We start from the raw sequence: 23890 nt of genomic DNA, 5'->3' as shown, positions 1-23890 counted from the left end.
TTTATATTTTAACCAATATAAAAATGAGACACAGCTGACAGATCACATCTAGGACACCTCTCTTATTTGGTACTGAACACCTAGTTAGCACAGTATAATGCTCCCTGCGCAGAACAATATGACACAGACATAGCAGGTCATTCCATAATCCAACTCTCATCTAAAGTGGTCCACGACAGTTTCAAATCTGCTTCGTGGAGTGCAGCAAAGCAATCTCCCAGGCAGCGCTCCATCGCTTTCATCGCACAAAGCCTACAACTCGGTATGAATTACAACTGGCTCCTTTCTGCCTCTCAGTCCTGTTGTTGAAACTCTGAAAAAAAAAAACAAGCATCACTTGTCTGTCGGTCTTCTAGCTAGCATTCTCCCTTCTTCTGTTATCATCTTTCCCTCTGCCTTACAGCCTTCAAGGTACTGAGGGGTGGGGGGGAAAATATATATATATATATATGAATGAAGGGGGGAAGCAGGTAAAAGGGAAGATAAGAACAGAGAATCTGGATTCTAACCCTTTACATTTATGGAAAGCAGTGTGTGGCATAAACTCGAAGAGTACAACTAGAAAATGAGATGTTATGTGTAACTCTATCATCTGCTAGATTACAAACGGAAGCAAGGTGACTATGTAGCAAACTATACAAGAGTATTTTCTCATTATGAAGCAGTCAGAATGAGAGAATCATTTGAATTTTACAGTTTAAAGAGAGACCTTAGACATTGCCTTATTTCCCTCATTAGGGAACCAGTACCCAAAGGGATTTATAATGTACCCTCGAGGACTCACTTATAGTTAGTTACAGAAGAACACTGGAACCCTGTTCTATTTCCCAATGCTGGTTCGTCCTATTCTAATCTCTGCTTGATTGGAACACTTCCTATTCTGATACAGCTGTATTAAGCAGGCCTCCTTAATCTCCTTTGTATTATGGTAAGTGAATTTTGCAAACTCTCTTGTGCCCTCTGGCAGAGATTCCTTGTTCAGAAGGAGTTCTGGTCTAAATGAAGCATCTGTGGCATCAGCTCCCTTCTGAATTACTGCAGTCTATTTTGACAGCTCCTACCCGCTTCTGCTTTCCTCCTCCAACCCCTTTAGCTCTTCATTGCCTGACTTTGGCTCCTGACATGGCCGGCTTTGACTTACTGAGCTAAACTGAACGTATCACAGAGTTTGGTAACAGAATGGCATGTTGATTCCCTTCTGACTCCCTCTTCCTTGCTTGCAAAACCACTGCACCAGACTCTGGAAGTTAATTAGCAGGATGATGCTGTGCTAATTGTGTTAATTTACAAGGTTTCAGTCAAAGAGAATCATGCCAGGGCCGGCACTGCTGTCATGCTTCTGACTTAATGATTAAGAAATACTGAAAACAAGGTGGGAAAGATTGCAGTAATTACATAATAAATGAATAAAGCAACAGGATTCATTTGCAAATATATTTTACTGCAGTTGTACTCATTTGCATTTGGATTTTTAAAAAGGATCCATGTAGATATTCATTGGCAAATCACCATCTCAATTAAATTAACTCTGAATGCTGCACTGTATAACTTAATCAAGCTCCATATATATATATATATATATATATCTTTTTGAGTAAAAATACTAAACACCTTACTTCTCCTGTATATGCAACAGATTCTTCACTTTCCTTCCCTTCACCTCCCCACAAATCTTCATGTTTCTCTTTTAAAACTACTTAAAAAAATAATCTCTTCAATTGGAAAGAACATATTATAAAATCCTGATGAAGTGCAGCTTGCATCATTTCATGCAGAGGAACTCTGGGGGGCCTTCTAGGAAGAACTAAAGTGATATTCTTAATTGTTTCTGCTTTCTCAATCATTACTTTTTAAGGGGGAGAAAAACACACCGCAAAATGGGTGAAATGACCGAGACCACACTTAAAGGGGAAAAGATGCAATTTTAATGAAGCAGCATTTCAGGAATCATACTTTCATTAAATTCAACTGGAAATTATTAAGAGCAAATCACCAGGAACCAATCGCAAGTAATCAGTATCTAAATTCTTCTAGTGTCATGGGATTTACTTCAAGCCTTATAAAAAGGAGAGAATATTAATGGGACTGTAATGTAGAACTGTCTAAAAGACCTACAGATTCATTAGTCCTGTAAATTATTTCCAGGGAATTTCTATTAGGATTTTTTTTCTTTAAAAGATTATCAAAATACAGAGTTGAGAAAATAAGAAAACATGTATGCTACGAGTAGGAATTTGATTAGATGGATACAGAAGAAACATGAATAAATGTTTTAAAAAAAAGGTCTCAGAAAATAATTTAGGAGTCACAGACAATGGAATTTACCACAAACACAACACAACACTCACCTCCCCCCCCATAAAAGGGTCTGGCTTCCTTTCAGTTAGCTGAGCTAAGCCATTGGTGGCATAAGTTAACAAACATACATGACAAACATGATTTTAAAAAAAAATTGCCCCTTGAAAAAATGAAATCGCTTTAGCTTTAGAGTAATTATTTTAAAAAACAACCAAAAAGGGCAACTTTCACCTTTATTGGATTAAAATTTTTCTTGTAGATTAATCATTTGTAAAATACATGCAACAAATGATTTTAGTAAGTTATAATCACTGTAAAAGACAGGAATATATAATAAAGTTTAAATAAAATAGGTTGGCCATTTTCACTGCATAGAGAAATGCATAGTTTAACTGCATAAACTCTAGCAAAAATAATTAAATTTCATAAGATTTGTTTCATCTGAAATTAAATAAAGATTCTATCAAAATTATCTGTTTGGGGCTTCCCTGGTGGTGCGGTGGTTGAGAATCCATCTGCCAATACAGGGGACATGGGTTTGAGCCCTGGTCCCAGAAGATCCCACATGCCACGGAGCAACTAAGCCTGTGCACCACAACTGTTGAGCCTGTGCCCTAGAGCCCACGTGCACAAATACTGAAGCCTGCGCGCCTAGAGCCCACACACCGCAACAAGAGAAGCCACCACAATGAGAAGTCCGTGCACCACAATGAAGAGTAGGCCCCGCTCACTGCAACTAGAGAAAGCCCACGTGCAGCAATGAAGACCCAACGCAGCCAAAAACAAACAAACAAACAAATAAATAAATTTATATATTTTTAAAGTTATCTATTTGGAACAATTACTGGATACACCATTGCCTTTTGATTCTCATTCTATTTTTGGATATGCTTACCAAGATAATTGAAAGTTTATTTATTGATGCATACTAAATAACAACCTAAGCAGGGCTGCAAAATTTAAGATTAAGCTTTCATTAAATAACCTTAAGGGGACAGAATTATTCACATCCCCTGAAACATGAGTATTTATCCAGTGCTTTAAAATCATTAATAGTATTTGAAAGTATAAATTAATAGTTAAACCATAAGCTACTTCCTAATATTAGTAGGAACTGAAGAAGCCTGTGTTCAGGAGAGTGTTCTGGTCTTAGGAGGACAAAGAGCTTTTTCACCAGTTTCTTGAATTTTAATACTAATTGGAAATAGAACTAAACTTGTTGTCATTGTTATTATTATTGTTCTATTTATTTGTGGCGATATTTCTGATGTGAAATGTAAGCAAAATGTGGAGCCAAATGTTCTTTGAACAAAATATCATGCTCCCTAGATAACAGCAGCACATGCGTGTCACTTAACTTGGCACCCAAATAATAAGATGGGTTTTAAAAACAGTTCTTATATGGTTTCTCTTTGGAACATGAAGAGAAAAACCTCAGAAACAATACTATTTTAACATTATTAGAAACATGACTCCAGAACAATAACTCCCACTGATGTTTAGAAACAGCTTAAATATTAGGTACAATAAAAATTCAGAAAACAGTAGAAAGTAAGAAAAATAGTTCCTCAAGATAATTGAAGAATTGTTCCAAAACATCAATTTTCATTTTTGAAAGGATTAGAAAATTCTTAATACAGCTGGAAAATTTCACAATGCAATGTGTTTATTTTTAAAATATATAATTTAATAGAAAACTGCTTTTAAGATACTTTAACATAAGTACTTTTTACTTTTTACTACAGTAAAAAGCCTGAGTATTTTATTGTTATAGGATGAATTTATGTATATATAAATGAACAAGTCTATATTTCCCATGAAACCGGACAGTTTGGATAACATTTTTCATTCTTATCATTACTGACCATTTTATAACTTAGGTTTTTTTGTTTTTTTTTTTTTTTTTTTTTGCGGTACGCAGGCCTCTCACTGTCGTGGCCTCTCCTGTTGCGGAGCACAGGCTCCGGAAGTGCAGGCTCAGCGGCCATGGCTCACGGGCCCAGCCGCTCGGCGGCATGTGGGATCTTCCTGGACTGGGGCATGAACCCGTGTCTCCTGCATCGGCAGGCGGACTCTCAACCGCTGCGCCACCAGGGAAGCCCTAACTTAGGTTTAATTACTAAACAGTTGCTGCCTCATTGCTCTACTTCTTCCATTTAACTCTTTAACTATTTTGAAGCAAAACTACTGTGGCATTTTTCAAAGTTCTGTCACAGCTTCAAAATGGTAAAGACACTGTTATATAGAAAAATGAAGGACATAGAAACGACTTTCAGAACCGGAGGAAATTGGGAATAAAAGACTAGGTCTTCTAGAATCGATTTTTAGCACACATTCATGGAAATATTAATCTAAGACACTCACTACCGCACCCCCCCCACCCCAACACAGGTATGCTATTCAGAAGTTCATGAGGTCTATAAAAGCGGCTCTCTTCTACAAGGTTCCCATAGGGTAATTCTGGCTGTTAGGGACTCTGCTTTCATTTATAGGTTTTCTGAGACTTCCTAAGGGCAGAGACCTGAGGCAAACACCTGCAGGCATGGCCGGCTTGCTCTAGGAAAGCTGCACAGTGCTCACACAGGCCTGCACGACATCACTACACCTATTACACTCCTTTGGATATTTTTTTAAAAATTGAACACCATATTTACCAAGATTCTCTCTAGGAAAAATCACTACTGGGGTAAATACAATAAAGTAATTATAATAGTTTACTTACTGCCCCCTCAGCCTAATAATGCAACAGATTCATCATCTCCTAGGTAGGAAATGGCAAAACTAACACATAGAACATTCAAAATTTCAAGTAGAGAGTAGCAAATTCATTGGCTAAAAAATAAGAGTCTTCTGAGAGAGGGCCTACAAACTTCCTGATACTGAAAACTGGCCCTATACAATAGCTACTTACCTTTATGCTTCAAGGGGAGTGATGACCAACCAAAATGTTTCAGCAGACTAAGCAGCATTCTCCTTTTGTGTACTGACCCTCGTAAGCCAAGAGGCCAACCCAGCAGTATCTAGTATTACCTGTTCTAATCTATTTGATCTGAAATCTTCCTTAGTCCATTTCCCAATAATTCCTAGCCTAAAATGTGATGTCATATTTAAAAGTAGTATCAGGGGAAAAGTGAGGGGAAGAAGCACAGAAATTATATATTCTCCTTAACCTATTTAAATAGGTTCCATCTTCAGAACACCAAAATGAAAAGTCCTGTATAAGCTGAATATGATATAGGGACTGTTAATCTTAATTAGTCAACAAATTGAGGGCCTGCTGTGTGTAAAGCCTGTGGTTCAATGCTAAGAAATTACATCAAGGGAATCTGTTTACCAGACAATGAAACTTTTCCAGCTTCTGTGTTCTTTATAATTTCACATTCTAAATTCCCTTAGACTCTTTGATTTTAGAGATTAAGGGAACTTTCAAATGACCTAGTCCCCAATCCAGACAGCCTCAGTTACAGGTTTAGTACTTCACTTATCGTAGTATACTGTGGGGTTGAGCACTATTTTGTCTAACACAGTGTTTTGTTTGGAGGCATTACTGGATGGTTGGGATAGAAAGGGACTGGAGAAAACATAAAGAAGATCCTAGAATTTTGTTTGAAGAGTGAATAACCCATGCTTGAGGTTCAGACCACTGGCCCTGATCCATGCCATCATTTATTTGTTCTAATCCTGGTGAAATCACATAAGCATATCATACTCACTTTTTTCAGCCATAAAATATTGACAATAATGGTATCATATACCTTACTCGATTGTTATTAAGGTTACCTAAAGCAGTAATATTTGTGAAAATATTTTCCAACTGTAACCTGCTACACAAATATTTCTTCTTATGCTTTTATTTTGAAAAAGCCAGAGATGCATTAAACACAAAACAAAACTGACTGGACAGAAAAAGAACTAAAATCACTCCTAGAATTTATAAATCACTTTTTCTTCAACCTCTGGACAGCTACTGAAAAGGAAATTTTCCAGTGGGAATGTTGGTTATAAGAAAGGTATAGAAATTCTTTCATACTCAGCAAAACACAGAGCATGATCTCCTTAATCAAAAAGCTGTCAAAAATTCAAACTATTTTTATGCTATTTATTCTTAATGGTATTTGTGAGTCAACATTGTAGAGACCACAGCTAAGAAACAATAGAGGTTTAAAACCAGTTAAGGATGATCTGAAAACCCAGTCTCAAAATAAGATATTCTAATTATACAGTAATACTGTCAAAGATTTTTCTCGTTAAATCACACTTTCACACCTCAAGAATCCAAATTATAATACATTTTGCAGCAAATTACTCCCTCCCCCTACTCCACATTATTTGCATAAAGCAATCCTTTTTAACAATCACAAAGGCATTTCTGGCTAAATGGTCCTTGGTAAATATAGTTTAAATACCTCACCTTCTAACATAGAGAAATTGCCACCTGACAGCCTGCAGGCAGCATGTAACCTGTAACTATATTTCATTTGGCCAGCACAGAGTTTTAAAAATCAGTCAATTTTATATAAAAGAATCTGTAGTTCCATAGTTCCCACTTTTTCAAGACAAGTTGAATGGTCTTACACTAGACCTCATTCTTGCCTGGCAACAGTTGCCTGAATCTGAGGTCCAGTTGCCCCCTCTAGACATGGCATGCCCTCTCCATTTTGTCATGACGTTCCCACTCCCTATGACAACATCAGGTATTTTTATGGTATCTACTGGTCACATACGCAATTAAAATTATGACTTCACTCTGAAGCTTCAAGCTCCAGTTTTTTCACTTAAGTACATTATCCTGAAAACTAGCAAGTATAGTGCTTTAAAACTTAAAAAAATAGTAGTGCCTTTAGATTACAATTTTTCCAAATACTATTTATTATGTCATTCCTGCCCTGTTACTCAAAGCATGGGAAAAATATTTGATATTTCCCTTGTTGATTCAGTGTCACTAGTACAACAGTGTAAAATGAGAAATGATTGCTTTAAAAAACTGGTTTCCAGATTGCTGCTGTTTCAGCGTCCCCCCCTTTGCTCTGATTTGTTAGATACTTTTTCTAGCTGTTTTCCATGTCAGTCTCCACCATTCCTAATATGCTCCCTGAATATGCCATAGGTTCTGACTCCACAAACCAAGACTTCATTTAATAGTAATAGTCGATCATGACCTCTACTACAACTTTTGAGACATTAAGTTACTCCAAAGTTATGCTTCTTATTTCTTATAGCAAGTTGCTGGGTAGATGGTATCTGGATAAGCAACTGATCTTGTTCTGTATGTCATCATTTTGAGCTTTAAAAGCAAGTATTCAATGTTACAGGGCACCATGACTTGGACTAGAATGGTATATACCCTGTCCTTCAATTAAATTTGTGGGTAGCTTATGATCTGAATCAGTTTCCCTAGAATGCATTAAATGTTATTCACAGCAACAAAATATTCACTCATCAAAACGTGACCAAGTATAAAAATCTCTATTTTGCCAATATTTCATAATGAGGTTGAAACTTGGTATGCATGGGTCTCATAGGTCATCATTTTTAACATGCAAGTCATATATAAGAGAATGACTTGCATTTATGAGGATGAGTGCATAAGCAGTTATGCAAAGAAAATTACACTGATAAAAGAAATATCACTTTTAGGCCACCAGGCTTATGTTCAATACATTATCAAGAGAGCCTATCACTTAAAGCAAACCAAAAATCATAATTCAAATAAATAATTTATTTTCCTCTGGGGGTCCTAAAATCTCCCATACTCAAATCAAAGTATTCAAATGAACATATAATCACACTCACATAAAATACATATAGTTTATAGTTCAGATTTATGGGTTTTCTTTTTTAGAGCAAGGGGTAGTTTTACAAAAGCATATGTATACAAATTTTTGAATAATCATCTAAATCAAGTAAAAAACAATGTCCAAAAGTCTGTGTACATCCTACCATAATTCAACAGAATACACAACTATGCATATACATGCAATTTAAAATATACAAACAATTCATACTCTGAATCTTAGTATTTAGTGTCAGTGTTATCAACTATTGCAAGCGAAAGGATTTGAGGGTTAGTGCATAAGAGGACTGATTTTCCCATGTTGAGTCAAATGTTATCTTGTTTATTCTACCTCTGTGAATGATTTTAGACAATTTTAATCAGTTTAAATAGTGCTTTGTAGCTAACCTTTAAAGTTGTTACTTTGTGGCCTTTCATTACTCATTCTGTCTCTTCCCTTTTTCCATATACGTTTTCAATCCATTAAGGCCATCTACCCTTCCCCCCCAGTTCTTTCTGTCATACAGAGATCATCAGGACACACCACTTCTGTCCATAGGGACCTGCCAGGGCTAATGAATACGTATGTTCTGTGTCACAACAGAGCACTCCCCTTGTTCTGCAGTATCAAACCTCTTATGTGTATAAATAACAGGTGAGCTGTAGCGTGCAGGGATAAATGGGGTTAACACAACCTGAAAGCTCCATGCTAGATTCATAGTATTCAGCCTGTATGATTGATCCAGAAAGAGAAATCCAAATGCCAAAAGTATTGTGCATTTTCTATGGGTTTTGAATCTTTATTTTAAAAAAGGACTCTGCTGAGATAACGTTATCAGCGTCCTAAAAGTCTGGGGTCATTCCAGTTGATTCTCAAGATACTCTTGTGCCATATAAAATAAATTTGCACTTTTAATTAACACAAACTGGGCATGGTACCAACCTTGAGTTATGACATGGGTGGTTAATGTCCTCTGTCACACTGCTAAAATGTTATGTTAATCATTATGTGTACATAGTGCTATTCGTAAATAGTTATTTGTGTGTATCTATTCTGTTTCAAGTATATAAATGCAAAGTTCAATTTAGTTATATTTAAGGTGAACTACATTCATTTTTGCCCAACATCCCATGCTGACATGGGTCAATAAACAAATTCATAATCTGCCAAGCCCCACGACCCTGTGTAAGACGGAATCTGCATTCAGCTTCTTTTTGTGTTCCTCTGAAACCTTACTCTAAAAAGACAGTTTACATAAAACAAAATAGATAATTAAGACTGCTTGTTTAAATTGGAGGTCTCTCTCATATAATTAGACAAAGGAGTAAGAATATTATTTACATATATGTATACAACTCCAACCATTCTCCTTAAAAACTCTTTGTTTAAGGTAACTCTAAAGTGTGCAAAGCCCAGACAAAATTTGTTTAGGTTATTTATGCATTTTTCTCTTTTTGGCAATCCATGCATTAATTTTTAATGCAATAGCAAAATAGTGCCTTGGACTTTGATAAAAATATTCTATAGTCAGGGCTGGGTGACATAGTGCATTAATTCAGTGTCCTTCACTCCTGGGACCTGTGTATAATTTAGTCCAGCCTGAAGAAAATAACTTTGATCTGAAGGCAGTGGAAAAAGCAACGTATGAAATGAGTTTTGGTAGGTTTAGTGTTGTTTCTCCCATATAAGACAACATATGAAGATAAACTGCTTTAGAATACAATCAACATGGTCAAGGATTAAAAGTGAAGAGCTCTTAGTAACAACCGTAGTTTCCTCACCTTTCCATTCTCCCTACCTGGCCACATTCTATGGTTTGGTGAAAAAAACCTGAGCACCACCTATAATTAGGATGCTCTAATTTCCAGATAAACAGAACATTGTTAAAGTGCAGTGTGAATGACAGTCCAGTCATTAGTGCTATTGGCTCTTCCATTTGTAAAAACAAAGAATGCTGCATAATGAGACAAAAGCAGAAGACAGGCTATCAGCATCCTCAAAGAAAGTGGCATTTCCTGTCCTGGAGGGGGTGCCCAACAAAGTAATCCTTGGGGAAAGCTAACAATAGGAGGGACCACAAGCAGAGAAATTGTTTCTTTAGATTCCATCTTGATTGTTTTCTCTATGACAATATTCAACTGCATAGTTTCATCTACTGTTAGAATACATGAGGCCATAAAGAAAAAGAAAAAAGTTAGGTTTTGGCTGAACTGAATAAAATGGTTGATCCAGTGGCATTTGCCACATGAAATACAGATCCCTTTTCTTTTGCTTATAAATTCTACTTTAATTCCAATCCAACTCTCTTCTGTTGTGAATAAACACAGCTTACTTTGTCTCTAATATAGCAGTGAAACACAAGGTTGCTCTCAATACTGTCAATAGAATTCAAAGCTGTAAGGATGTTACTTCTATGTGGTGAAAACTATTCTACAATTTTATACTTCTTACTGATGATAATGAACTATTTTATTGGCCTCAGTTATGGATAAGCTCCAGTATTTGGTAATAATTTTAAGGAAAAGGAAAAATTTTTTCCAGTCACATTTTCAATTAGCAGATAGAAATGTAATTTAAAATTCGCTAGTTTTAGTTGCTTATGTTAAAAGAGTAAATAAGTCAAATCTTCCTGCTACCTCTTCAAACAGTGTGCGTCCTATTTAAACAAGTCCCTAAACAACAGGAAAACCAAAACCCTGCGGGTGATACAGGTAGGTTACACAGAAAAATCAAATCTAGGTGCTTACATGTGTATACGAAAGTGTGTCTGTAGTTGTGGAAAGGATATAGAGAAAATGGGGAAAGGTGACAGAGAGAAGGAAAAGAGATTTTTTAAAATACCTTTATCCTAAAAATGATCTGCTTTATTATTTATAATCTCAGAGTCCAAAGCACATTCTAAGTTATTTAACTAGCATGTATACATAATACTTTAATCAAATATAAGCATTACTTAAAGTTTTCTTTAGCTATATATTTATTATTTGTGGCTTGAACCAAGTCATATATCTCAAAAAGTTTCCATACTTATAAAACTTAAAAGTCTTATTTATGACCTCCAAATATACTATGAACATCATTTCCTTCATTGAGTGGCTCATTTTCAAGGAGGTCTGGGATTACATATGTAAAGTTTTTCAAAAAAGGAAAACTAATGACAATATTATTATATATTGACACATTTTGTCAATTGCATTCAAAAAGAAAAACACTTTACTAGAATCATTTGAGATGAAATGTTTAAAAAATCCTTGAAAAGCAAATAATTAAAATATATGATAATTGAGTTACTTAGGAAAGCATCCCAATTATAAATTTAGAATTGTTTTTGTGTTTTCTATACAAAAGGTACCCCCCCACACCGCCGCCTTAAACACAATAGAAAAATTCATAGAATTAATGAATCATAGGTCTAAAAGTACATTCCTGCTCATTGAACTGACATACCTGGAACTGGTCTCCTTTTAAGTAAATCTTTTTGAAAGTATCCAAATGCCTACAAACAATACTACAATTTCATTTATATATGACTTTCAGTCTTATGGCCATTACATGATCACTTAGCTAACTTGTGAAGTTTTTCAGGTTAGGATGTTTTATTGTGCGTTCCTTTTTTTAAATGCTTCTACATCCAGCCATTGTTTTCATATTTTACTTTAGGAATTATTTTATCCGGTTCAGTGTCAAATGATATTATACTTTAAAAATAATCTCTTCAGAAAATGTAACATAAAATAGTGGATTGCATCCCTGGCCATAGCTCTCAGAAGCATTAAAATGTTACTAGAGTGCCCGAATGACAGCAGTGACAGCTTAATCACTTAAAGGCTTTTTACATTAACAATTTTTTTCTTTCAATTTGAGCAGTATATTCAGGCATGATTTAATAGGAGGTTAGCTGTTAAATGCAGCTAAATAACATACTTTTTAAAAATATCAAATCAAGTTTAGTGCCTAATGAATATTCCTTTACACTTTCTGATATATTAGTGCACATTCATAAAGCTTGGCTTCTTTTATTTTTCCCCCAATATATGTATTTTAAAAAAAATCAGTCAGATAATTAGCATGCATAGTCCAACAGTTTTCTATATTTTTATGATTTTAAGTAGAATATCCATGGATAAAACATAATTGAAAGGTGAGCCCATTAATCTGGAGAATAACCTCCACAAACCAAATAGGGATGAATCATGTTGAAGTCTGCACCTCATTTATAGCTTTGTATTCCTAAGAAAAAAAAAAAAAAACAAAGCAGAGAGAAACTAAAGGTGACCTTATTTAGACATATTAGTCAAGGCAGCCTTTGCTGTTTTTAAGCAAACATGATTGTGACTCCACTTTGTCCATCCAGTTTTCCAGTGTGTAAATTGGATGACGACTTGGACAATTCTCTCTTCATTAGTGAACTGTGGAAAGGAAATACAGAGGTGGCTTTTTATTTTTTAAACTCTGTAGTGTCTTGCAACCAAATTCTGAAGCATGAAGAAAAAAAAAAATATATATATATATATATATATAAATTTTTTTTTTCCTAGACAAGCTGTCATAATTGAAATGAAGTCTAATCAGACTCATTACTGTTTTCAGCAATTTGCACCACCGAAGATGCTTATTAGGTAACTGTGTTTAATAAACCACTCTTTAGAAAAATACCAGTAATGAGCTCTTAACAGCCAATCTTTAGCGTGAATGTAATGTGAAAAGTGTTCCTAGCGCTGAATAGATTTTCACATTTAGTAGTGTCATAATTAAGCTCCATGAATTGTTTCTGTGATGTTAGATTTATTACAATAATCTCACTTTTTTCCTATGTAAAATCTACTTGGAAATGCAGTCATCTTCTATTAGAGTAGGATTATATTCATTGTACAGCAAATTTTCAGCTAGTGCCAAGCTGATCAAAAGGTTTTTCAACTGAGGATTTGTTAACAAATGATAAGCAAGGATTTTATGACTGATAATTGATGCTATCAAGTCTTTCCTCATCAGCATCCCCCACACCTCAGAAAAAAGTCTTCCTGTCATTTGATTATATATGAAAAGTTACCCAAGATACAAATGTATTATGATCATTAAGAGGAAAAAATTGCATTTCTATCACTAAGTTAAAACATGGGAAAAACTGGACATTCTGAAAGGAATATTTGAAGAAATGTTGGCTTTTCTTAATAGCAGCTATAAATAACACTATATTGCTTCATTAGATATTGTTCTTAAAAATGTGAATACCATTTTCCTCCTTGAGTCTTCCTTTTTGTAGCACTCTTTACTAAGATCTTAACATTAAAGAACAGTATTGTGAATATATATTATTTATATGCACTAAAAGTGGTCATGAGAGTTAGCTAGTCTTCTTATTGATAAGGGCAAAAAAGAGTTACATACCTCTAAGCAGAGGAGTTCCATGCAAGATGGTGCATGTGCTAAAATAAGTATATATCTATAGAATCTATATTGATTAGTCTATCAATAGAGTATATCCAGAGGTATTTCCATGTATATAAAATTATATAGAAGGGATTGAAAATATTTCTTGAGAACATCTAAATAAGACTTATAAGGACGCTCTTGAGCTTGTTACCATGAAATGTCTCACATGGTAAGATAAATATCTTTTGTTTGCTAAACAAACATTCTGAGACTATTCCATAAAGATAATAAATGAAAAAGTACCAAAAAAACCCAAAACAAAACAGGAGACCAAGAGTTTATACCCATTCATGATAAAATGTTAAGAAGGATTCTGTTAGTGAACGATTCCTCTCCCAATACACTCCCATTTCTTCAAAGCTGAAGCTTCACCACTCCTAATTGGAGCCAATAAGCCTCCATAACTGTTTTCAGCTTTCTGAATCAATAGCTATGAGAACTGAGACTGTCAAATTAACGGCTTGTTTCATCTGATTTTGTGGAATGCGTTTCTTTGCATTACAAAGTAGAGAAGAAACCAACTCATTCCCTTGTGAATTCTTACAGCTTTCAGATCAAAATATCTTCTAGTTTCTTTAAGTCTTGACTGAATTCATATTCAGAACAACAAAAGACAAAGCCAGTGCATAAAACTACTAGAAACCTATATTTACATGGTTAAATGACTCACAGATAAAAAACAAAAATTATGAGAGGGTCCCTTTTAGTGCCTTTGGAATGCCTTATCATAATCTTGAATAACTTAATTTATGAATCATAGAATTTATGAATGTTTTATAAAAGAGGGGATGCTTTGTACACTTGAATTTATTACAAAAGCTAGGAGGCTCTAAGATGTCAAATAATAGTGATGATGGCAATAATGATGTAATATGAGTAATTCTCTTGGTAAGCTTTCAAAATAACTTTCCATGATGATGAAGATACAGTTTTAATTATGAATTGCAATTAGGAATTGAGTACTTAGTTAATAGATATTTTACCTAGATCTAACCCTTGAGTTACAGAAGGTTGGCAGAATTAGCCTTGGTCTTAATTTCTAATTTGAGAAAAACAAGCTAGGGAGTATGGACATATGCATAGATGAGATTTTAGTGCAGAGAATAAACAACACATAAATATATATTATCGGGCTTCCCTGGTGGCGCAGTGGTTGAGAGTCCGCCTGCCAATGCAGGGGACACGGGTTCGTGCCCCGGTCTGGGAGGGTCCCACGTGCCGCGGAGCGGCTGGGCCCGGGAGCCATGGCCACTGGGCCTGCGCGTCTGGAGCCTGTGCTCTGCAGCGGGAGAGGCCACAGCGGTGAGAGGCCCACGTACCGCAAAAACAAAAACAATAAATATATATTATCACATAAATACAAGATATGGGTTATAAGGCATAATAAAATGCTAGTGGTAATGGGGAGCCTTGTATTATCAAGACTTTTTGGAGAAGGTGGGTTTCAAACTTCAGCTATTGGCCATACCATTTAGACATTGGTCCGAACATGAAGAGAAGTCATATACTTAAGCTTGCAGATAGTTTTTAAAGAGAATTAGGGCTCATTAATCCTTAAATTTTTCAAGGAGCCACAATACCTAGTAACAGCATTATCATTCTTAGAGCCTTACTCAGTTTTATCATTTGCCATATTCCTGAGCTAATAAAACTTAAATATTCTTCCATGTAAGAAACAGCCAAGCAAGCAAACAAAAATGAAACCTTAAAAAAATTCAGTTTCTTTTACTTATGTCTTTCTTAAATTCTTTCAGACTTACTCCAAGATCCCTTCTCCTCCTCCAACCTCTTTTTGACCCTGGCATGTGGGGCAATGAGTTCTTTTCTCTCTTTTCCTTTCCTTTCCTTTCTCTCTGTTTTCAGGTAGTTTGTCAATTATGAGAAAATAGGTTACAGAGAAAATGTATTTTAAATCTCAAAACTGGAATCCTAGAAACAATCTTCCTTGAATCTCTGAATCTTGATAACTTTTGTTGTCACTAGAAAAAACAAATGGGACTAGTTGCCTAAACTGTTTAAAATATGATAATGGCACTCATGCTCTAATAACATCTGAGGGCCTACTACAACTTGAGAGCTTCTGACCTAAGTGCTAGGAAGTAGAGGTCCCTGCCCCAATGGAACTTACAAGTCTGTCTTTAGTGGTGATTTACCAAAGAAAAGATTTACTTCTGAATCTGGTAGGGAAATGTGGCTATATAGAGGAGCTAAGAGTTGAGGTATATCTTGAAAGCTAAATAGAATTTTACCATTTAGAATAGAGAGAGGTGAGTTTTCCTGCCTGTGACAAAACTCAGTCAAAGTTACAGATGAAGCTAAGTGTACCTGGCACATTTGGGAAACAGGATTGCTTGGTATGGTTAGAAGACAGGAGGGGGGTATATGTCTATGTATAGGATGGGATGGAGGTAAAGATGAAGCTTGAATTCAGTTTGCAAAGGGACTTGAATGTTCGGACTTTAACTTACCGCCAACATAAAGTGCTGCCCTCATCTGTTCTTTAGAAATATATCAATAATAACAATATATAGGCCAGAATAGGGACTTCCTTGGTGGTCCAATGGTTAAGAATCTGTCTTGCAATGCAGGGGACGCTGGTTCGATCACTGGTACTAAGATCCCACATGCCGTGGGGCAACTAAGCCTGTGTGCTGCAGCTACTGAGCCTGCAAGCCACAACTAGAGAGCCCACATGCCACAACTATAGAGCCCGCGAGCTCTGGGGCCCACATGCTGCAATTAAGACCCAACAGAGCCAAAAATAAATAAATACATTTAAAATAATTTCTAAACAATATATAGGCCAGAATGGGGGTGGGGGTGGGGTGGGGCAGGGAAGGCTAGAAGCCAGGCCTGAACTTGAACAAAAAGAAGAAAAAAATCTGAGAAAGATTTCAGATGTACAGTCAAAAGGATGAGCTGACCAGTTGGAGGAATGAAGAACAGGAAAGGGGATATCATCATAAAAATAGAAATACTTGTGAGATATCTGTCAACTAGTTAATAAAGAGACTGTAGTGGATATTACATTTAATCCTTCAAAGGCCTAGTGAAGGATTAATTCCCTTTTTTATAAGATGAAACAGGTTGCTTGAATCTAAGGAATTTTCCCAAGGCCACCCCAGAGCCAGAATTGCAACCTGGATCATATGACACAAAATTGTTGCACTTGGCCTCTCCTTGGAGAACTTCTCCAAGGTTTTTAGCTTGTATAACCAATAAGTTGGCCACTAGGAGTTCCCATCTTTCGATGGGAGAGAAGTCAAAGGTCTACAAGGATATTTAGGAATCATGAGCAAATGGGAATCATTGACGTTATGGTAATGGAAGGCACAGCAGAGAGAAAGTTGTATAGAATGAGATGAGAATGGAACTCATGAGTTAAATCAGCATTTAAGGAGTAGGCAATGGGGATTGGGAGGGCATTTATAGAGGAGAAAATGAAATAGAGAGAGGGAGAGAATATGCTGTTGTAAAAGACAAGTGAGGAAGAGTTTTCAAGGACAGAGTGTTTATTTGTAGCACAGGCATTAGAGAAGTCAAGTAGAATAGGAGAGAACATAGGCAATTAGGAGGCTAGAGATGATCTGTGAGAGAGTGGTGGAGTCAGAAGCCATGGTGAGTGGGTTACGGAGGAAATGGGTGGTGAGAAACTGACATGGCAAGCATGAAAGAATTATCCTCACTGATAAACATCTTAATAAACATGAACAGCAGTTTATGGGGCAAAGAAGAATTAAGGCTAGAGATTTTAAAGGATATGGGGAAAACCCTAGACCAAGCTTTCAGCAAACTATGGCCAGTAGGCCAAATAATATTATTACTTCATCTAGGAAGACTTCCCAGACATCACTGCCTTCCTTTCCTCTCTACCATTTTCCATATCACCCTGTACTTACACTGCATTTTCATATGCATGTTATTTTTCTATTTCATCTGTATTACCTACTAGAGTAACCTCTGAGGCCAGGAATCCATGCCATTAGAGTAGGGCAGAAACCTTGTCTGTCTTTTTCATAGCTATACATCCAGTGGTCACAAAGAAGAGTATCCTCACAAAGAAGGTACTATATCTATCTATACCTATAGATATACATCTATATCTACATATGTATCTATAGCTTTATCTGTACCTATATAGAAAGAGTTCATGCAGGCTGTAACTCATACCATATGTCTAAATACTTAAGGTATTTGAAAAGTTTTAAAGCTATAAATAAATTATTTTGAAAGTTATAAACTGAACAAAAAATGTTAAATAAAATGTTTTTTTCTTTCTACCTTAACAATTATATCTTCAAAAACACCTGGAAGGCTAAGTTCAAATTTAGAACTTTCTGTCTCCTGGGTCATCAGAGCTCTTCCAGAATGAGAAGCTGACTTGTGGTTCCCTATCATCAAGAGGCTTAATATGCATACTGTAGATGAATGTTCCATCCATTCCCTGCCATTCCCACCTCCACCCAGCTGCCTCCTGGCCTCATCTTGTGAGAGGACAGACTTAGAGAAGAGCACTGCATGGGTCCAGGAAGTAGAGTCAGGGAATTTCAGGTGCCTGGGACATGGTCTCAAAGGAGGGCACGGGTTCCAAGTGGGCACGTCCTCATGGCCCCTTGGATTCCTCATGATAGGGTAAAGTACTGGAGGAAGGCAAGACTGGACTTGCTAAAACATGGCACCCTTCTTGCCTGGGTCAAAAGATGGTTGCAGTGACTTGTATAAATAATTGCAATAGAAGATACTATGTAAGGAGCCAAAAGACATACATTTTAATACTAGTTCCCTAGTCATTATCACTATTATCTTGGTCTGAAGACCAGTCTCTGAATTTAAGATTCCTCACTGGTCAACCACACAAAATTGCTATAAATGCCAATTGACATAATGGATGAAATTACTATTACATAGCTAATAATTGGCAGAAATTGGAGCCAGAATTTAAGTTTAATATTCTTATTGTAATAGTTTTGTTATCCACTAAAATCTTCTATGTTTACCACACACTGGCTTTGATACTGCCTACTAGCCAACAGTGAGCAAGATATTTTCCCATATAAAAAATAGCCCTTCTACCTTCCGCATTCAGAACTCTTGAACAAGTTCATCTTAGTCTCCAAACTAGGGCTTGTCTGTATCCATTTTCATGGGTACTCAACCCTCAGAGGAAGGATGTATAATCAAAAAGTATGATTCTAGCCTTCCCTGTACTTTCTGGACCCCTTAATAACTTCTACCCATTAAAAAAAAACAAAAACAAGAAAACACAAACATTTTAGGTGAGAATCCACCAATTCCTATATACATTATTGAATGTAGAAAACAGTACAAGGTCTCTTGGAAGAAACTTAATAATGTAGAATTTGCTACAGCATGTAATACTTGCATTTGAAAGAACATGTGTTCAAAGAACAAAATAGGAATCCAGTCTTTATGTTACATATACAACCAAAATCTTTTTTCATAGCTGTTCACAATATTTTATTTACTCTTCTTACCAAGAACTACCTTCGAAAGATCATCATTTACAGTAATAAGGACCTTTAATTTTCAGTGATCAGCTCTGTTCAAATGTCAATATTGTCATAGTCTGACCATGGTGGATTTGAATTTGGGCATATATTCAAATTGTCCGAGATCTGAATCCCTACATTTCCCGTTTCTAGTCATGGGTCGTCCTTAAGCAAACTACTTAGCCTTCCTAAGTCTTAGTATTCCCAAGTTTGAATTTGGAGGATAATAATAATTTCATTGAAAGTTTGAGAATTAAATGAGACAATGGGAGGAAAGCATCTAGTACATTATGTTACTGTCCAGGAACTGTCACTGCCAGAAGGAGTTCTTTGATGTTCTAGGGGACAGAACTAAAGGGAAATTTTGAAGGGAAGTTACAGGTAAGTAGATTTCAGAAGCATAATATGAAACACCCTCTAACCCGTCCCCTACTCATTTATGATTAGGAGATTTAAATTCATTTTCTGGCCTTGCCAATAACTTACTATGTTACTTTTATTACAAATAAATTTTCCGGACAGCTAGAGTTAAGTTCTCAGCACACGCAAAGAAAATTCACTGATCACTCTCCAGGTTTTCTAGCTCTTCTCTTATCCTACGTTCAATCAATGACAAAGTTTTCTCAATTCATCTCCTAAACACTAACATCTATTCCTTCTTCATTCCCATGCTGTTGCTTTAGGTCAGCCTTATCCCTTTTCAGCAGGGTCTCTTAGATTTCCTATGTGTTTTTCTTCCAGTTCTTATTTTGTATGTATATATGTATGTATTTTGGGCTTACTTAAAAAAAAAAAAAGAAAGAAAGAAAAACTTGTTTCCCTGATTTTAAAACACAAGCTTATTATTTTAAATTATAGAAAACACAGAAACATAAATACAAAGTGACCATCATCTATAATCATGTAGCAATGACCTCCATTAAAGTAATTTTTCATTTAAAGTTTTCATCTTCCTTTGAATACTTTAATATTTGCTTTGAAACTTTCTGTGTATTTCTAGTTCTTAATATTGTTGAGAGCATGTTGTACATACTACTAACTTTGAGGAAGCATCCTAGCCTCTCTCTTACCTTATATCCTTGTACATGCTGCTCTCTCTGCCTGTAATGCCCTTCCTGGTCCCACAGCATCTTTTCCATCCTGGGCCAACTACATTGTGTCTTTTTGGCTTTCTTACTGACTATGCTGTCCTTGAGGTCAGTTATCTTTTTATTCTGTTTTCAGTACTTATCGTGTGTGTGTATCAAAATCTTATGAATTTATAACACTGATGCTATAATACACATCTCCAACAAAATTATTTTTGATAAGTGAGTATGACTGTTATATTGCAATAGTGTTCTGTGATTAGAGTGATGTGTGATTACTAGTTACACATAGTCCTGCAAAAAAATATTTTGGGAACTTAAGCAGAGAGTGTTTAACTCATCTATGGTAAATTCCTAGAATTTAAAGAATCATTCAGCCAATTATGGCACTTAATCCCTTGTACCAAAATTGTTTATATGTTAGTTTCTTTCTCCAGGCTCAGACTGTCTTATTCATCTTATGTTCCCAGTACCTCTCACTATACATTGCACAGAGTATGTACCCAATAAATAATAAGAAGAAAATAAGCAAAAATGTCAAATTAGATAAAACTTGCCTTACCAGATTCTTATGAAACACAGAGAAGACACTATCTACCTAAATAGTACTTGTTACTCTTTTATAAAATCAGAATAACATATTTTCTATTAGTACCTATTATGTGTATCATTACTATCAAATGCAATTGATAATTATAATATTCATTAATGCAGCCCTCACAAAATCTAACAAATAAAACAAGACCTCATTAGAATATATTATGGGTGCTACTGAATAAGACTCTCATGCAAAAAGATCACCACAAAATACTTAATCCATATGTTTAAATATTCTGTTTAAACACTTTGTATGGGTAACCAAATATCAGAAACAAGCATTACAAATATGATTTTAAGTTTCTTATAGTCAAATTCACATCATTTGCAATCTATTTGTAAAACTCGATTAACAGAGTTTATGTCATGACTGGTCTAGATGATATTTGATACTAATGGTTAAGAGGGTACAGACTGATATTTAAGATGTAAGGTTGCACCACAGTAACTTTGATGGGTTATTTTATAGAGGATAACCAGATATGACATTTCTAAGAAAGGTCTCTATCACTAAAGAAAAGGAATGGCCTAATTGCATCAGTGGGAACTGCTCCTTAGCATACCTTAAAAAAAAAAAAAGATAAATAAATGGAAGGAGGGGGGAGAGGGTTCTTTTTCTCGTGGAAGGGATTGCCATTTTTGAGAAGAGTCATACTATAAGTGTTTTCCAGTAAATCTAAAGGGAGTGATAGGTACTTATAAAATCAGTAGCTTGCTCTTTTTTTTTTTTTTTTTTTTGCGGTACGTGGGCCTCTCACTGTTGTGGCCTCTTCCGTTGCGGAGCACAGGCTCCGGACGCGCAGGCTCAGCGGCCATGGCTCACGGGCCCAGCCGCTCCGTGGCCTGTGGGATCTTTCCGGACTGGGGCACGAACCCGTGTCCCCTGCATCGGCAGGCGGACTCTCAACCACTGCGCCACTAGGGAAGCCCAGTAGCTTGCTCTTGTAATGACAACATAGTCTCTTCATGGTGGTTGATATGTTAGGATCAGTTCTGGGTTGCTTTAGAATACAGCTTGCTTTGTTACAAGCTTGGCTGTTATTGCACACTTCCTCTTTTGTGTAAGGTCACTTACTTAGATTAAACCGTTTGCAACAAGACTACTTTTCAAAATACATATGCCTGGGCTTCCCTGGCGGCGCAGTGGTTGAGAGTCCGCCTGCCGATGCAGGGGACACGGGTTCGTGCCCCGGTCCGGGAAGATCCCACATGCCACGGAGCGGCTGGGCCCGTGAGCCATGGCTGCTGAGCCTGCGCATCCGGAGCCCGTGCTCCGCAACGGGAGAGGCCACGACAGTGAGAGGCCCGCGTACCACAAAAAACAAAACAGTACCACAAAAAACAAAATACATATGCCTGCTTTCCAAGGGTGATATTATAATGAAGGTGGAACAAACAAGCTACTGCACAACGAGACTTGTATCCAGTAGACATTTCGGTAGATATAGATGTTTAGGGTAAATGTATTCCTCACATATTTCTAAATGCAATCCTAGGGATGTAGGTAAAACTTGCTTCTGAGGGAAAATAAACTATAACATTAAATAGAATTTGCCAAGTAAACTATGGAACAGATTTAAAAAAATAAGTACTATGAAAAATAAAGCAAAATAAAGATTTCTTAATTATAAATTAAAATGAAATACTAAACATCCTTTATTCATTCTAATAATAAAGAGTATTGAGGGCCTACTTTACGCCAGGCACTCTTCACTATTTTCAAATAAAACAGGGAGAAATTAAAGTGAAAGAAGAAACATAATCAACCAGTAGCAATTAACAAACTCAAATCTGACAATTGTTGCAACATGCTTTTTTGTTCTCTGGGATTTGGAAAGAGACCATGTATTCTCAACTTTCATCTCCTGAACAGGTTATATCCTTCCTGGGGTTTTAAAATCTTTCCTCACAAATCTAATTCTGACAGTTTTTAACTTTGCCCAATAAATTAAACCACAGTAATATCACCTATGATAACAAAGGAAATCTAACTGCAGAAAACATCTTCAGTGCTGACTTCTGGCAAATACAGATTTAATGGCAACTCGTCTTCTTTAGCACCTCTTACTTAGAAGAGATAATGCATGTGAAAATAGACAAAATTGTAGGTTCAGTCATATCAAAATGCGATTTATGCCAAAATAGATCTGGGAATGTCAGTAATTGCAGAATAAATGACAAGTTTTGAACTTCTTAAAAAAGGAGTGAATTCAGTAATTATTTAACTTTTTGTGCGTTTGTGTGTGGTCGCAATAATTCTTTCTTGCAAAGGTTTAAAATTTTTATTTTTCCTTGAGCAAGCCTTGGGAATCCAATAAAATGCTATAACTACAGAGCAACACATATTTTAGTGTTTTTACCCTCCTGGCATATTTTTGGCATGATATGACTTTTGCCATTAAAAAAATTAAATTAAAGTGGTACTGACAGAATTTCAAGTAAACAAAGCATCAACAGAAAGCACAGTGCCTCTGTGTGCTGAGAGCTCCAACAGACAGTCATCTGCAAATGGACAACTTTAATTCGATTCCTGGCACCATTGGCCGTGCTGAGAATTCTCCTATCTCTTCACACCAGGGGTTTGCTCTTTTAAGCATTGCTCCCTGAAGGGAAGGAAAAACTAGAGAGAGAGGATTTCCAATGACCCTGCACAGATGAATGGATACGTCAATGGTGAATATCGGTTCAGCTTTGAACAGGGAATCCTGCAGTGGCCTCGCTTCTCCAGCCCTTCTATGCTAGTGTGAGTGTCGCTGAAGACTTGTGTGAACAGGAATCTTTAAAAGATCAAGACAGAGGGATGAGAAAGTAAAAATACAAGCAGAAAAAAAAAAAGACAAAATGCTTTTTAAAAATTAATGAAAATTTAAATGTTTGGGAAATTCAATTCTCCAGAGACAAGTGAGAGTGTATTAACTCTAGTGTTAGTGGGGCTTTGCATTTAAAACTTGGGTCTCTCAAAGGTAAATTCCAAAACACTAATTGCTCATAGAGTCAATTAGTAATGTGGTGTCCGTTTGACAGGTCTTGAGGAACAATTAAATACCGAATTGAGCACTAAGCACTTAGAATGCTCTTATTCTTTGCCCTGCCAGTATTATAATGAGAACATACACAGACACAAGCAAAAGGAAAAAATATCAATTCCATTTTGTTTGGAAGATGAGCGTTTTAAGTTACTAATCCTGCA

The 23890-nt window shown here is 36.1% G+C and overlaps 1 protein-coding gene across 4 annotated transcripts in view; it reads right to left on the bottom strand.

Annotated features, from left to right (window-relative positions):
* FIGN (fidgetin, microtubule severing factor) overlaps nucleotides 1-23890 on the bottom strand; it is a 118151-nt gene that overhangs the window by 5404 nt on the left and 88857 nt on the right. The gene's annotated exons all lie outside the window — the stretch shown is intronic.

This window comes from Delphinus delphis, chromosome 7 (genome assembly GCF_949987515.2).
Source record: "Delphinus delphis chromosome 7, mDelDel1.2, whole genome shotgun sequence".
Classification (NCBI taxonomy): Eukaryota; Metazoa; Chordata; class Mammalia; order Artiodactyla; family Delphinidae; genus Delphinus; species Delphinus delphis.
This window is presented reverse-complemented; position numbering and strand designations above follow the sequence as displayed.